The sequence below is a fragment of the Salmo salar genome, chromosome ssa08, assembly GCF_905237065.1.
Source record: "Salmo salar chromosome ssa08, Ssal_v3.1, whole genome shotgun sequence".
Taxonomy (NCBI): domain Eukaryota; kingdom Metazoa; phylum Chordata; class Actinopteri; order Salmoniformes; family Salmonidae; genus Salmo; species Salmo salar.
In genome coordinates this window covers 9212755-9226225 of record NC_059449.1, presented here as the reverse complement: position 1 = coordinate 9226225, position 13471 = coordinate 9212755, and the positions used below count along the sequence as shown (strand labels likewise).

The 13471-nt window shown below is 42.9% G+C and overlaps 2 protein-coding genes across 2 annotated transcripts in view; both read left to right on the top strand.

Annotated features, from left to right (window-relative positions):
* The window catches only part of LOC106610081 (zinc finger and SCAN domain-containing protein 2), a 482712-nt gene that overhangs the window by 109688 nt on the left and 359553 nt on the right, over positions 1 to 13471 (top strand). The gene's annotated exons all lie outside the window — the stretch shown is intronic.
* Positions 1 to 13471, top strand: part of LOC106610133 (zinc finger protein 629) — a 254819-nt gene that overhangs the window by 38074 nt on the left and 203274 nt on the right. The gene's annotated exons all lie outside the window — the stretch shown is intronic.

Here is a 13471-nt window from a genome sequence, read left to right as displayed (position 1 = left end):
ACCTACAGGTTTCAAGGAAGCCAACGAAACTAAGACCAATTTAAATTTTAAATAATAAACAAGCAAATAAAAGTAAACATATCAAACGGACAGCACCATTCCTCATTAACAGATTTGATCACCGTAGTAATGGAACAGGTACCACCGTTAAAAGGTGTTATAAAAAGAGGGGGACATTTCTTATGAATAGAACATAGGCAAAAACAAATTCGGATTAATTTAGTGTTACACTTCAATGACAGAGTTTTGGCTATGCCAGCACACCAAACAACAAGTCTGTGTATCATGTGAGAATGTAAGCGTGCCTTGAGCCCTATACTACATGGTTTGAGAAGTTAGCGAGGTAACTTTGGTCAACTCTTGAGTTCCATTCGGGATAACCGGTACAACGAAAGTGGCTCACCTTTTAGCCAGGTACATTTCCATGGAAACGACTCCTTCAGAATTAACCTGTTCCCGGGCGGGCTAACTCCATTTACCATGAATGAAGTGTCTGAGCTGCGAGTTGAGCACCAATTAACTTTTATTTCCAACCTCTCACAAAGATTGCGTCAGCATCCCCTTCATTTGAGGAATATGACTGATTAAATATTTTATTAATAAAACTTTTTTTGTAAAAAAATGTTTGTTAAAATACCAATCATATTACACATATAGTAATGACAATGTATTTGAAACTTCACGCACAGTAAAACTTGTGTTTGATTTAATACAATTATTTGTATTGATAGAAGTGAGAAGGTCGCAGTGGTTAAATAAAGGTGAGATATATATTTTTTAAAGTTAAGTAACAAAATAAAGACGGCATATCAACAAGCCTATTTCGCACGGTAGCCTGCCGAATTTGCAAGATAACTTTTCTTTCATTTTGATTTAGGCACACATGAAAATGTGGCACTGAATCGCCAATGACTTGATGTTTCAGCAATAAGGGTTTCAGCATTTGACTAGCTACGTGCGACATGCACGCGCAGTTACAAGCCTGCTAGAGTTAGCCGCAGGCGGACGAGCAATATCAACTCTCATAGTATGGATGGAGCCTGAGTTGAAGTGTGAAGCTAACTGAAGCAGGCTAGCTTTAGAAAACCTTGAGTAGATCTAGCTTCAATCATAGCATACCCCTCAGATGCTCAACTGAGATGCTCAAAAACTCTTGCCCCCAATACACTTACATTTACATTTTACATTTAAGTCATTTAGCAGACGCTCTTATCCAGAGCGACTTACAAATTGGTGCATCCACCTTATGATGTCCAATGGAACAATCACTTTACAATAGTGCATCTAAATCTTTTAGGGGGGTGGGGGGGGGATTAGAAGGATTACTTTATCCTATCCTAGGTATTCCTAGGTATTCCCACTTCACATGATAACTATAATAAGGTCCCAGATATCCCCTGTGTATATCTCAAGCCACACTGCTACGATTTCTCCCCGTTTTGGACACACGGTCTGATAAGGCTAGTCAGGAAGAAGCTATTGTAACATAGTTTGCACTTGAAGGGCCTTTCCTTGGTGTGAGCGGCCTCTTCACATACTTCGCTTCAGTGAAGGCTTCCCACATGTACGGCTTGTCGACGTCGATCCCAATACTTGGCCTCCCATGTGAGGTGATAGAAACAGGAGCCAGTCTTTGAGCTCCCTCCTTGAACTCTAGCCATTGTTATTGGGATTGTGTGATGGAAATTTGTCTTCTGCTTTTATCCAACTCTTGATATACACACACACACACACATACATACAAACACGAAGCAGCCGCAGTGCACCGTCCAATGAGCAGTTTAGGGGGTTAAGTTCCTTGCTCAAGGGAACATCAGTGGTAGGTGGCACCTGAGATATTGATGCCGGCAACCGGACTCCCCGCCAGATGTGTTCTGTGTGGCTCGGTCCCGGTTCTGACTCTGGAAGGAAGAGTGATGGCTTCTGATCCATGGTCGTGATCCGGGGAAAGTCTTTGTGACCAGCCATCTCAGAGGTCCACTCTCTCCCACAAGTAACACTGGATATCAGCAGGTCTTCATGGACTGCAGACGGCAAACAAATATTGTGCAGAAAATTATAAAAGTTTATTACGTTTGCGTTTTAGGAATTTAGCAGACGCTTTGATACAGAAAGACTTACAGAAGCGACTAGGGTTAAGTGTCTTGCTCATGGGCACATCAACAGGTTTTTCCACCTAGTCAGCTCAGGTATTCAAACCAGCGACCTTTCGGTTACTGGCCCAACTCTCTTAACCGCTAGGATACCTGAAAAAAACTCTGTACACACAGAAACATTACATAATATTATAAATGTTAACCACATTCAAGCCCACCTCTAACACTGACTCAAGTACCTAACAATATGGAGCCATTGGAGTTTATTTAAAAAAATGGCCATAAGTGTTTTCAAGAATTATTACATACAAACACGTTTTGTACATTTCATGTAGGCCTTACAATAGAACGAAACCAAGATGCAAAAAATCAGGCAATGTTGTAGAATAACTATGGTTATTTAATCATATAATCAGTGATTAATTTGTAAATCTGCAGGTGCCGGAACAAAAAATATGCACAAGAGGTGGGTGACCTGGTGAGCTCTGAGTTACCGGAACGCATTAAACGCTAACTGGGGTAAGTATGTGACGCTGTGCAGTTAAATTAGTCATATTTTGAGTTCCAGGGTGTTCATAAAAGTCTAAATAACAACGCTGATGTGGAAATTGTTCTTGGACACTGTTCAATGAAAAACGTACTCGCGCTGTTCTTTGAAATAAGATACTGCTTATAACATTACACATCAAATTATGTGTTATCACTGTCTTTAAAGCTGAGAGCACACTCGTTTAGAAAGAAAAGTGTGTTAGCAACTCTCATAAAAATAGGTTTTCACAATCCAATTTGAAATAGTAAGTTAACAAAGGGTTAATGAGAGGTATGTGGTTAATTACCCTCTTACCCCAAGACACTTAACATGATAACTATAATATTTAAGCTAAAGAATAGTTCCCAGACATCCCCTGCGTACATTTCAAGCCACACTGCTACGATTTCTCCCCATTGTGGACACTCCTATGTCTGATAGGGCTAGTCAGGAAGGAGAATCTCTTGTAACATAATTTGCACTTGAAGAGCTTGTCCTTGGTGTGGACGGCCTGGTGCCTCTTCACATAGTTTGCATGAGCGAAGAGCTTCTCACAGGTGGGGCAGGCGTACGTCTTGCCGGCGTCCGTCCTAATGCTCGGCCTCACATGTTCTGACCCAGTGACACCAGAGGTAGGAGCAGGAACCACCACCCTCAGGTGGTTAGTCTTTGAGCTCCTTCCTTGACCTCTAGTCATTGTTTGGGTGTTGTTGGGATTGTGTGCTATGTTATAGCCTAGGTACCTCTCGTGGTGAACGCCCATCCTGACCCTGTCTGTATTGGTGGGGTAACTATGAGTTAATTGAGGAAGGCTAGACCCAGGTCCAGGCTTTCTATGAACCCAGTCACCATGCATTAGGCGAGATCCTGAAGGGGAAGACAGACTTCCTGTTAGACTCCCACCAGGGGAGTCTCCCACTACTCTCTGTGAAGGCTGAAGTCCAGGGTGACCTGCTCTGTTCATCATGGATACTGTGGTGTTTGTATCATAGGAAGAGGAGGGTCTATCTCTATCAGCCCCAGGCCCTGCTCCATCCCTGCACTGAGACTGTGAAGAAAAGGGTCTGGGCTGCAGACTGGATCCCTGACTGGAACCTTTGTCTCTCTGATGACCACCAAGACTGAGGTGGGTCAGTCCATCTGTCCACTGGTTGTGTTCTGTGTAGTGGTTGTGGTGGAGTCTCTGTCCCTCACGATTGGGTCCTGGTTCTGACTTGGGAAGGAAGAGAGATGGCTCCTGATCCAGGGTCCTGATCTGGGACCAGGATTTGTGACCAGCAGCTTCAGAAGTCCAGTCTCTCCCGCCAGTAACACTGGATATCAGCAGGTCTTCATGGACTGCAGACTGCAAATAAAGATTATTATTTTCTGTACAAAGGTTTATATAAGAAACTCTTTGTTGTTCACACAGAAACATGACACGATATTATAAAATGTTAACCACAGTCAAGCCAATCTATAACACTGTGATTCAAGTACCTAACAATATGGCGCCATTGGAATTTATTATAAAAAATAAAATGCTCCACACAGTGAATTTGGAAAGTATTCAGACCCCTTAACCTTTTCCACATTGTTACGTTACAGCCTTATTCGAAAATGGATTACGTTTTTTTTCTTCCAAAGCAATCTACACACAATACCCCATAAAGACAAAGCAAAAACTTTATTTTTATTTTTTAAATAAAAAAAACAACTGAAATATCACATTTACATAAGCATTGTTGAAGCACCTTTGGCAGCGATTACAGCCTTGAGTCTTCTTGGGTATGACGCTACAAGCTTGGCACACCTGTATTTGGGGAGTTTCTCCCATTCTTCTCTGCAGATCCTCTCACGCTCTATCATATTGGATGGGGAGCGTCGCTGCACAGCTATTTTCAGGTCTCTCCAAAGATGTTAGATTGGGTTCAAATAGGGGCTCTGGCTGGGCCACTCAACAACATTCAGAGACTTGTCCCGAAGCCACTCCTGCATTGTCTTGGCTGTGTGCTTAGGGTCATTGTCCTGTTGGAAGGTGAACCTTCGCCCCAGTCTGAGGTCCTGAGCAGGTTTTCATCAAGGATCTCTCTGTACTTTGCTCCGTTCATCTTTCCCTCGATCCTGACTAGTCTCCCACACCCTGCCGCTGAAAAACATCTCCACAGCATGATGCTGCCACCACCATGCTTCACCGTAGGGATGGTGCCAGATTTCCTCCAGACGTGACACTTGGCATTCAGGCCAAAGAGTTCAATCTGGTTTCATCAGACCAGAGAATGTTGTTTCTCATGGTCTGAGAGTCCTTTAGGTGCCTTTTGGCAAACTCCAAGTGGGCTGTCGTGTGCCTTTTACTGAGGACTGGCTTCCGTCTGGCCACTCTACCATAACGGCCTGATTGGTGGAGTGCTGCAGAGATGGCTGTCCTTCTGGAAGGTCAATTCCTCCGACCTCATGGCTTGAATCTTGCGCTGACATGCACTGTCAATTGTGGGACCTTATATAGACAGGTGTGTGCCTTTCCAAATGATGTCCAATCAATTGAATTTACCACAGGTGGACTCCAAGTTGTAGAAACATCAAGGATGATCAATGGAAACAGGATGAACCTGACCTCAATTACAAGTCTAACAGCAAATGGTCTGAATACTTACTGTTTTGAATATTTTTTTATAAATGTGCAAAAATGACTAAAAACCTGTTTTCGCGTTGTCATTATGGGGTATTGTGTGTAGATTGATTAGGGAAAAATACAACTTCATCCATTTTAGAATAAGGCTGTAACTTAAAATGTGAAAAAGTCAAGTGGTCTGAATACTTTCTGAATGCACTGTATGATGTTTTGGTTCGACTGAGATGAGGGAAACTCAGTCCCAGAATTTTTTATTTGTTTTTACAAATCAGTCAGCACACAGTCAATTTAGTCTTTAATTTGAACAAAACTGTCATACACTCTCACACGGGACTTACACACATCTTCACTACTACATAAATCATTTTTTAGAATACTTTGGAAAAGGTTCAACACTACACACATCTTCACTACTTCATGTCAAGTAAACATGAATTAAGGCACTATCTTTATCTCACTATGAAACACCATCAACCTAAAGGGAATTAGTTGTCACTTCATCAGTGAAGCATTTCTACAGACACCATCACACCAACCATCACCTTATCATACTAATTCTTTCCTCATGTCACCTCATCCAGTTCCCTATGATATCCAAAACCAACAGAATTAACTACCAACAAACTATACTGAACAAAAATATAAACACACATGTAAAGTGTTGGTTCCATGTTTCATGAGCTGAAATAAAAGATACCAGAAATGTTCCATATGCACAAAAAGCTTATTTCACTCAATGTTGTGCACAAATTTGTTTACATCCCTGTTAGTGAGCATTCCTCCTTTGCCAACATAATCCATCCACCTGACAGGTGTGGCATTTCAAGAAGCTGATCGGGCAGGTGGGACGCTATCGTCCCACCCACGGTTCACACTATTCAACAGCCAGTGAAAAATCGGAGCGCCAAATTCAAAACCACAAAATGTCATAATTCAAAGTTCTCAAACATAGGACTATTTTACACCATTTTATAGATACACTTCTCCTGAATCGAACCACGTTGTCCGATTTCAAAAAGGCTTTACAGCGAAAGCAAAACATTAGATTATGTTGGGAGAGTACATAGACACAAATATCCACACAGCCATTTTCCAAGCAACTAGATACATCACAAATACCCAAAACACAGCTAAATACAGCACTAACCTTTGCCGATCTTCATCAGATGACACTCCTAGGACATCATGTTACACAATACATGCATTTTTTGTTCGATCAAGTTCATATTTATATCCATAAACCCCATTTTACATTGGCGCGTGACGTTCAGAAAATATTTTGCCTCTAATACTGCCGGTGAATCAGCACAACAATTTACAAAAATACTCGTCATAAACGTTGATAAAATATTAAACTGTCATTCAAAGAATTATAGATGAACATCTCCTTTATGCTAACGCTGTGACAGATTTCAAAAAAGCTTCACGAGGAAAGCACACTTTGCAATAATCTGAGTACTGCGCTCAGAAAAATACACTAGGCAATACAGATACCCGCCATTTTGGAGTCATATAAAATATTAAATAGCATTAGAAATATTCACTTACCTTTGATGATCTTCATCAGAAGGCACTTCCAGGAATCCCAGGTCCACAATAAATGTTGCTTTGTTCGATAAAGTCCATCATTTATGTCCGAATAGCTCCTTGTTGTTAGCGCGTTCAGTTAGCTACTCCAAGTGTAGGAAGCGCGCGGAAAATGTCTTGACGAAAAGTTTAAAAAAAGTTCTATTTACATTCGTTCAAACATGTCAAACGTTGTAAAGCATCAATCTTTAGGGCCTTTATAACATGAAACTGCAGTAATATTCCAACCGGATGATTCCAGTGCCTTGAAAAACATTTTGGAACACAGCTAACTCTCACGTGAATGCGCGTGATGTCCTTCCCTGGGTCACCAACTTCCCCACCTTCTTGTTCGCTCTCTGTTCATTCTAGAAGCCTCAAACAACTTTCTAAAGACTGTTGACATCTAGTGGAAGCCTTAGGAAGTGCAAAATGAACCCTAACTCACTGTGTGTTTGATTGGCAATGACTTGAAAGGACTACAAGCACCAGAATTCCCACTTCCTGGTTAGATTTTTCTCAGGTTTTTGCCTGCCATATGAGTTCTGTTATACTCACATCATTCAAACAGTTTTAGAAACTTCAGAGTGTTTTCTATCCAAATCTACTAATAATATGCATATTCTAGTTCCTGGGCCCGAGTAGTAATTTGGGTACGTTTTTCATCCGACCGTTAAAATACTGCCCCCTACCCTAGAGAAGTTAAATAGCATGATCATTACACAGGTGCACCTTTTGCTGGGGACAATAAAAGGCCACTCTAAAATGTGCAGTTTTGTCTCACAACACAAAGCCACAGATATCTCACGTTTTGAGGGAGGATACAATTGGCATGCTGACTGCAGGAATGTCCACCAGAGCTGTTGCCAGAGAATTTAGTGTTCATTTCTCTACCATAAGCTGCTTCCAATGTCGTTTTAGAGAATTTGGCTGTATCCAACTGGCCTCAACCAGACCACGTGTAACCACGCCAGCCCTCCACATCCAGCTTCTCCACCTGCGGGATCGTCTGAGACCAGCCACCCGGACAGCTGATGAAACTGAGTATTTCTGTCTGTAATAAAGCCCTTTTGTGAGGATAAACTCATTCTGATTGGCTGGGCCTGGCACCCAGAGGATTATCCTGGCTCCCAGGTGGGGGGGCCTATGCTCTCCCAGGCCCACCCATGGTTGCACCCCTGCCCAGTCATGTAAAATCCATAGATTAGGGACTGATGAATTCATTTCAATTGACTGATTTCCTTACATAAACTGTAACTCACCCAATTGTTGCATGATGCATTTATATTTTTGTTCAGTATAACTAGTACTACATTACATTTCACTATACATGGGCCGTGTGCATTTTCTGCTGGTGTATCCTGAGGTAGCTCCTCTCTGAGAACACAGGCAAATGGCCTCTCTCCTGTGTAGATCTTCAGGTGCATCTTCAGCTGGTGCTGGTGGGAGAACCTCTTCTCACACTTGGGGCAATTGTAGGATTTCTCTTCTGGGTGGACCCTCTTCAGGTTGGATGAGTCTGAGAAACTGGCCCGGCACAGGTGGCAGCTGAACGATTTCTCCCCTGTGTGCATCCTCTGGTGGATCTCCACCTGTTTGGGGAAACTGAAGGCTTTCCCACAGAATGAAAACGGTAAGAGCTTTTCTTTGGCGCCCCACCTTTACTTATTCCGTCTCTACTACTGTCATTTGTCAATGGGCTTGTGTAACCATTTAGAGTTGAGGCATTAGCATTGTCTGAGGTCTGGTTAAACATAAGGAGAGTGTGAGGAGGTCGAAGGCCAGGGAGTGTCTGTGTTGTCACAGGGTCCATGTTCCAGTTGATAGATCCTATAGAAGGCAGGCTGAAGGCAGCACCTGTTAGGGGGTCAACCTCATGCGCCATCACGCTGTCTGAAACACAATTATAGGAGCAGGACGGAGCATAGCTAGCCGAGTCTGTGTCTGTTCTCACCCACCGCATACGGACACTTCCCTGTCGCCGCAGACCAAATCTATGCCTAGCCCTGGTCTCAGCCAGTCTGTTGGCATGGAGAGTAAGTTCGGATGTTGATTTGTGTTCGACTGTCTGTTTCTGGTTGTGGTTAACAGTGTTGTTCCCCAGCCCAGAGTTGAGGATGCTGTCCCATCCACTGACCTCCACTATGTCGCCTCTGGTCCTGTCCTGCTCGGTTATGTTGTCCCCTGGGTCCTTGGCTACACCCGTCTGGGAATCCAAGATTGCTTCCCAGTCTCCTCTGTTAGCTTCCAGCCAACCACCTACAGGAAAATGTTACTGTCCAGACTTAACAAACATGACACATGGATATATTTTTAGACATGGATTTTTTGTGTGTTATTTGCCTGGTGATGTCTGACTTATGTTGAGATACACCGAGTGTTCAAAACATTAGGAATACCTTCCTAATATTGAGTGGCACCCCCATTTCCCTTCAGAACAGCCACAATTCATTGAGGCATGGACTCTACAAGTTGTCGAAAGCGTTCCACAGGGATGCTGGCCCATGTTGACGCCAATGTTGTGTCAAGTTGGCTGGATGTCCTGTGGGTGGTGGACCATTCTTGATACACTACGGAAACCGTTGAGCATGAAAAACCCAGCAGTGTTGCAGTTCTTGACACACTCAAACTGGTGCGCCTGGCACCTATTACCATAACCTGTTCAAAGGCACTTAAATATTTTGTCTTACCCACCCTCTGAATGGCACACATACACAATCCATGTCTCAATTGTCTCAAGGTTTAAAAAACCCTTCTTTAACCTGAATCCTCCCTTTATCTACACGGATTAAAGTTGATATAACAGGTGACATCAATAAGGGATCATAACTTTCACCTGGTCAGTCTATATCATGGATAGAGCAGGTGTTCCTAATGATTTGTACACTCGGTGAACACATTTCATTTTTGTATTTTATACAAATTGTATTGATATTGTTTAATAAATGAAGTACTCATATTGTTTCATATGTGTTTAATAGAAAAATAATAGCCAGGCACATTAGTATTCCCATTGAAGATCTATTACTGTATGTAGGCTACTGTATTTCTCCCTTACCTTGCTCCCCCATCTTTAGTCCACTCAGCAGATCAATGCTCTCTGGTTCGTCTTCTATTGTCTCCTCTTTGACCAGCAGCAGATCAGGCTTCCCATCCTCCATGTCTACTGGCTGTAAGAGATACAGAGTGAGAGGATGTTGGATCAATAAATCCGATATGAGCACCATGCTATGGAGCATCTTCTGATTGGGTAATGAGGGATTGCTATGAGTACTATGCAAACATGTTAGTTAATTTGATACTATGAAAACGTGTTAGTTGATTTGATTACTTGACACTCTTTAAAGGGATAGTTTGTGATTTTGGCAATGATCTACTTCCTCAGAGTCAGATTAACCTGTGGATACCATTTTTACATCTCTGCGTTTAGTATGCAGGAAGTTAGAGGCAATGTTGCGAGCCAGTGCAAACTAGCTTAGCACAAAGACTGGAAGTCTTCAGGTACAGCTAGCATGTGTCAAGTACCGTAATTTCCGGACTATTGAGCGCACCTGAATTTAAGCCGCACCCACTGAATTAAAAAAAATAAATTATTTTGAACATAAATAAGCCGCACATGTCTATAAGCCGCAGGTGCCTACCGGTACATTGAAACAAATTAACTTTACACAGGCTTTAACGAAACACGGCTTGTAACAAAAATAAATAGGCTTTAACGAAACACGGCTTGTAACAAAAATAAATAGGCTTTAACGAAACACGGCTTGTAACAAAAAATAAAAAATTAGCAGTAAACAGTAGCCTACCAAGAAAGTCATAGGTCACTATCTTCCTCCTCCTGTGCACTGAAACCACTGAAGTCATCTCCTTTCAAAAAAATTGGAAAGCGGGAAAAATCCATATATTAGCCGCGTGGGAGGTTCAAAGCGTGGGAAAAAAGTTGGAAATTACGGTAATCAAATCAACGAATAATTCAAAGGCATCGTCCCACACTTAAAACAAAATTAATCAAGACCTGGACACCTAGTCTCAGAGTACGAGCGCTAATCTAGGATCTTTCCAAATAGAAAAGGTAAAACTGCTCCTAGATCAGCAAACCTACTCTGACACATTTTGTGGATACGGGTCCTAACCTAATACCATTCAGACAGTAGTTCACAGTGTGCTCACCTCAGTGAGACTGTGTGTGGTCCTGTGCTGCTCAGCTGGTTCCTCTGTGAGTTCAGGAGGAGGTGTAGTCTGGTTTTCCTCCTCAGTGTTCCCCAGACCCTCTTCACACCCCTCCTCCTTGACCAGCAGCACCTTTGGACCCTCCTCCTCCTGGAAGAGAGACGTGATGCAGATTACACAGACATACACTCACTCAGGTATGTACACACACACAGATAATAAACACACTTTCAACATGGAGTGTTTACTCATCCCCACTATTTTTGAGTCCTATACTGTAGTTACATAATGACTTCATTGTTGTTAAACCCATCATGGTGGACATAAATATGATGTTGTGGGTAAAAACAAGTCAGCTATGATAAGTCAAAAGTCAGACAAACCTGACAAACTATTTTGATGTGAACAGTAGGTGTTTTGTTAGTTTGTGGGTATGTGTAGGTATATTTAGTAAGTGTATAATGGTTATAAAGCACTGTTGTATGTATGCAGAATAGGGTGAGATCAGATGCATGCTTACTAAAGAAAGTCTCAATGAAAGTCTTAGAATGAAAACACATTTTGTGTTTATTAAACATAAACAATTGTTAAATATATCATATGAAAACCACACATACACATCAACAAAAACATCTGCATTCATTCAAGTGTCTTGGGGGGAAAAAAGTAAGTTGTTGAATGGAAGCAATGAAAAAGGTATTTGTGAAAATCATATATCCTACACAGTACAAACACAATATGTAACAGACTTTTTAGGCTTATATATCACACAATGTCTGCATGCAATATTCTACCCAGGAATATTCAACACTGAAATTTGTTACTCTCATTATTCAAAATTCATCTGTGGATCTTTTCGGCTGACAACAATGACAATACATTTTTGTCTTTAATGCAGGGTTTGATCTAAAAGTCAGAAGCGGTCAGGTGGAATTTTTACTTTCTATGTTATACAGTGGAATGGTTTTTCTGATGGTGTGTCCTGAGGCAATCCCTCTCTGAGAACCACCTCCTGCAGTGCATACAGGCGAAGGGCCTCGCTCCCATGTGGACCCTCTGGTGCCTCTTCAGGTCACCAGCCTGGGCGAAGCGCATGTGACACTGGGTACAGCTGAAGGGTTTCTCCCCTGTGTGGACCCTATGATGCCTCTTCAGGGTGCCAGCTTGGGTGAAGCACATGTGACACTGGGTACAGCTGAAGGGTTTCACCCCTGTGTGGATCCTCTAGTGGACCTCCACCTTCTGGGTGCAGCTGAAGCCTTTGTTACAGAACATGCAGAGGAACCGTTTCTCTTTACTATTGCCTGATGTGGCTCCCCCTCCCTGAGCCTGGGCTCTAGCCCTGTCGTTTGAGTTTAATACCTGATCGAAAAGGAATGCGGCTGTGTGAATCGGAAGGTGCCATCGACTTAGACACTGGGTCGCGATCCCTGAACGCATGTAAAGGGGAGTTGGTTGCGACATTTAGATTTGTCTCTAAGCTTTCCCTGTAGTCTAAGAAGTTACTAGTGTTGCTCTGCGAGTCTGGTCTGCATTCCATGTCAAAGGAATGTCGCCCTCCACTTTTACCTCATCTACGACCAGACCCTCCCCTTTCTTATCTAGACAACCTTCAGAGTTTACACTACCACTGTACCGGTTCCAGTCCCCTCTAGACAGATCAATGTGTAACTCTAAGCCCACAGGCATGTCACCAGGTATCATCTCTGTCCTTGTAGCATATGAACAGGATGGATCATTGCCAGTCTGTAACGAGTCACTTGGGTCCTGATGAGACAAAACCGTCCTCGGGCTCGTATTACCATAAAGTAAATGCTCTGAGTGGGGAGCAGGAGGACAGCCCAGTCGACCCAGCCCCGTTAAAGTCTCAATATCTGTTTCTGACTTGAGGAAGACGTTCTGCGTTCCACTAACCTCCGGCGTTCCACTGACCTCCGTGATGCTGCGTCTGGTCCTGGGCTGTGCTGGGGCGGTGGTGGGGTCCTCTGTGGCTACAGGGGGCGCTCCAGTCTGGATGTCTTTGCTGTGCCATGGGTCCTCCTCACCTTCAGACCTCTCCTGCTTGACCTCAGGACCTGCTGCCTCTGCATCTGCAGACTGACAAGAAGATAGGAAGTTATTACCGGTATATGAGTTGAATTGGATAACAATGTCATAGGGAAGTCTAACAAACTCCCCTATGATAGATAAATTAGGATGTAAATGGAAGCTAGTGAATAGCTGAGGGGAGCCTTTCTGAAATAAACAGACCACATTTTATTTACAAAGTAACTAATTTGTAATGCAACACAATTACACTAACCTCTATCATGATAACATGCTGGGTTGAGGTTCCACTCCCCTCATCAACAGTGATTGGTTGGTCATCTCTCCATGTATTGTGTCCCGCTGGCTTCACAAAGTCCCTGTGGCCTCCAGTGAGATGTCCTTCACCTGAGAGAGTTATTGGGGGTTATAAACTGGGTGGTTTGAGCCCTGAATGCTGATTGGCTGACAGCC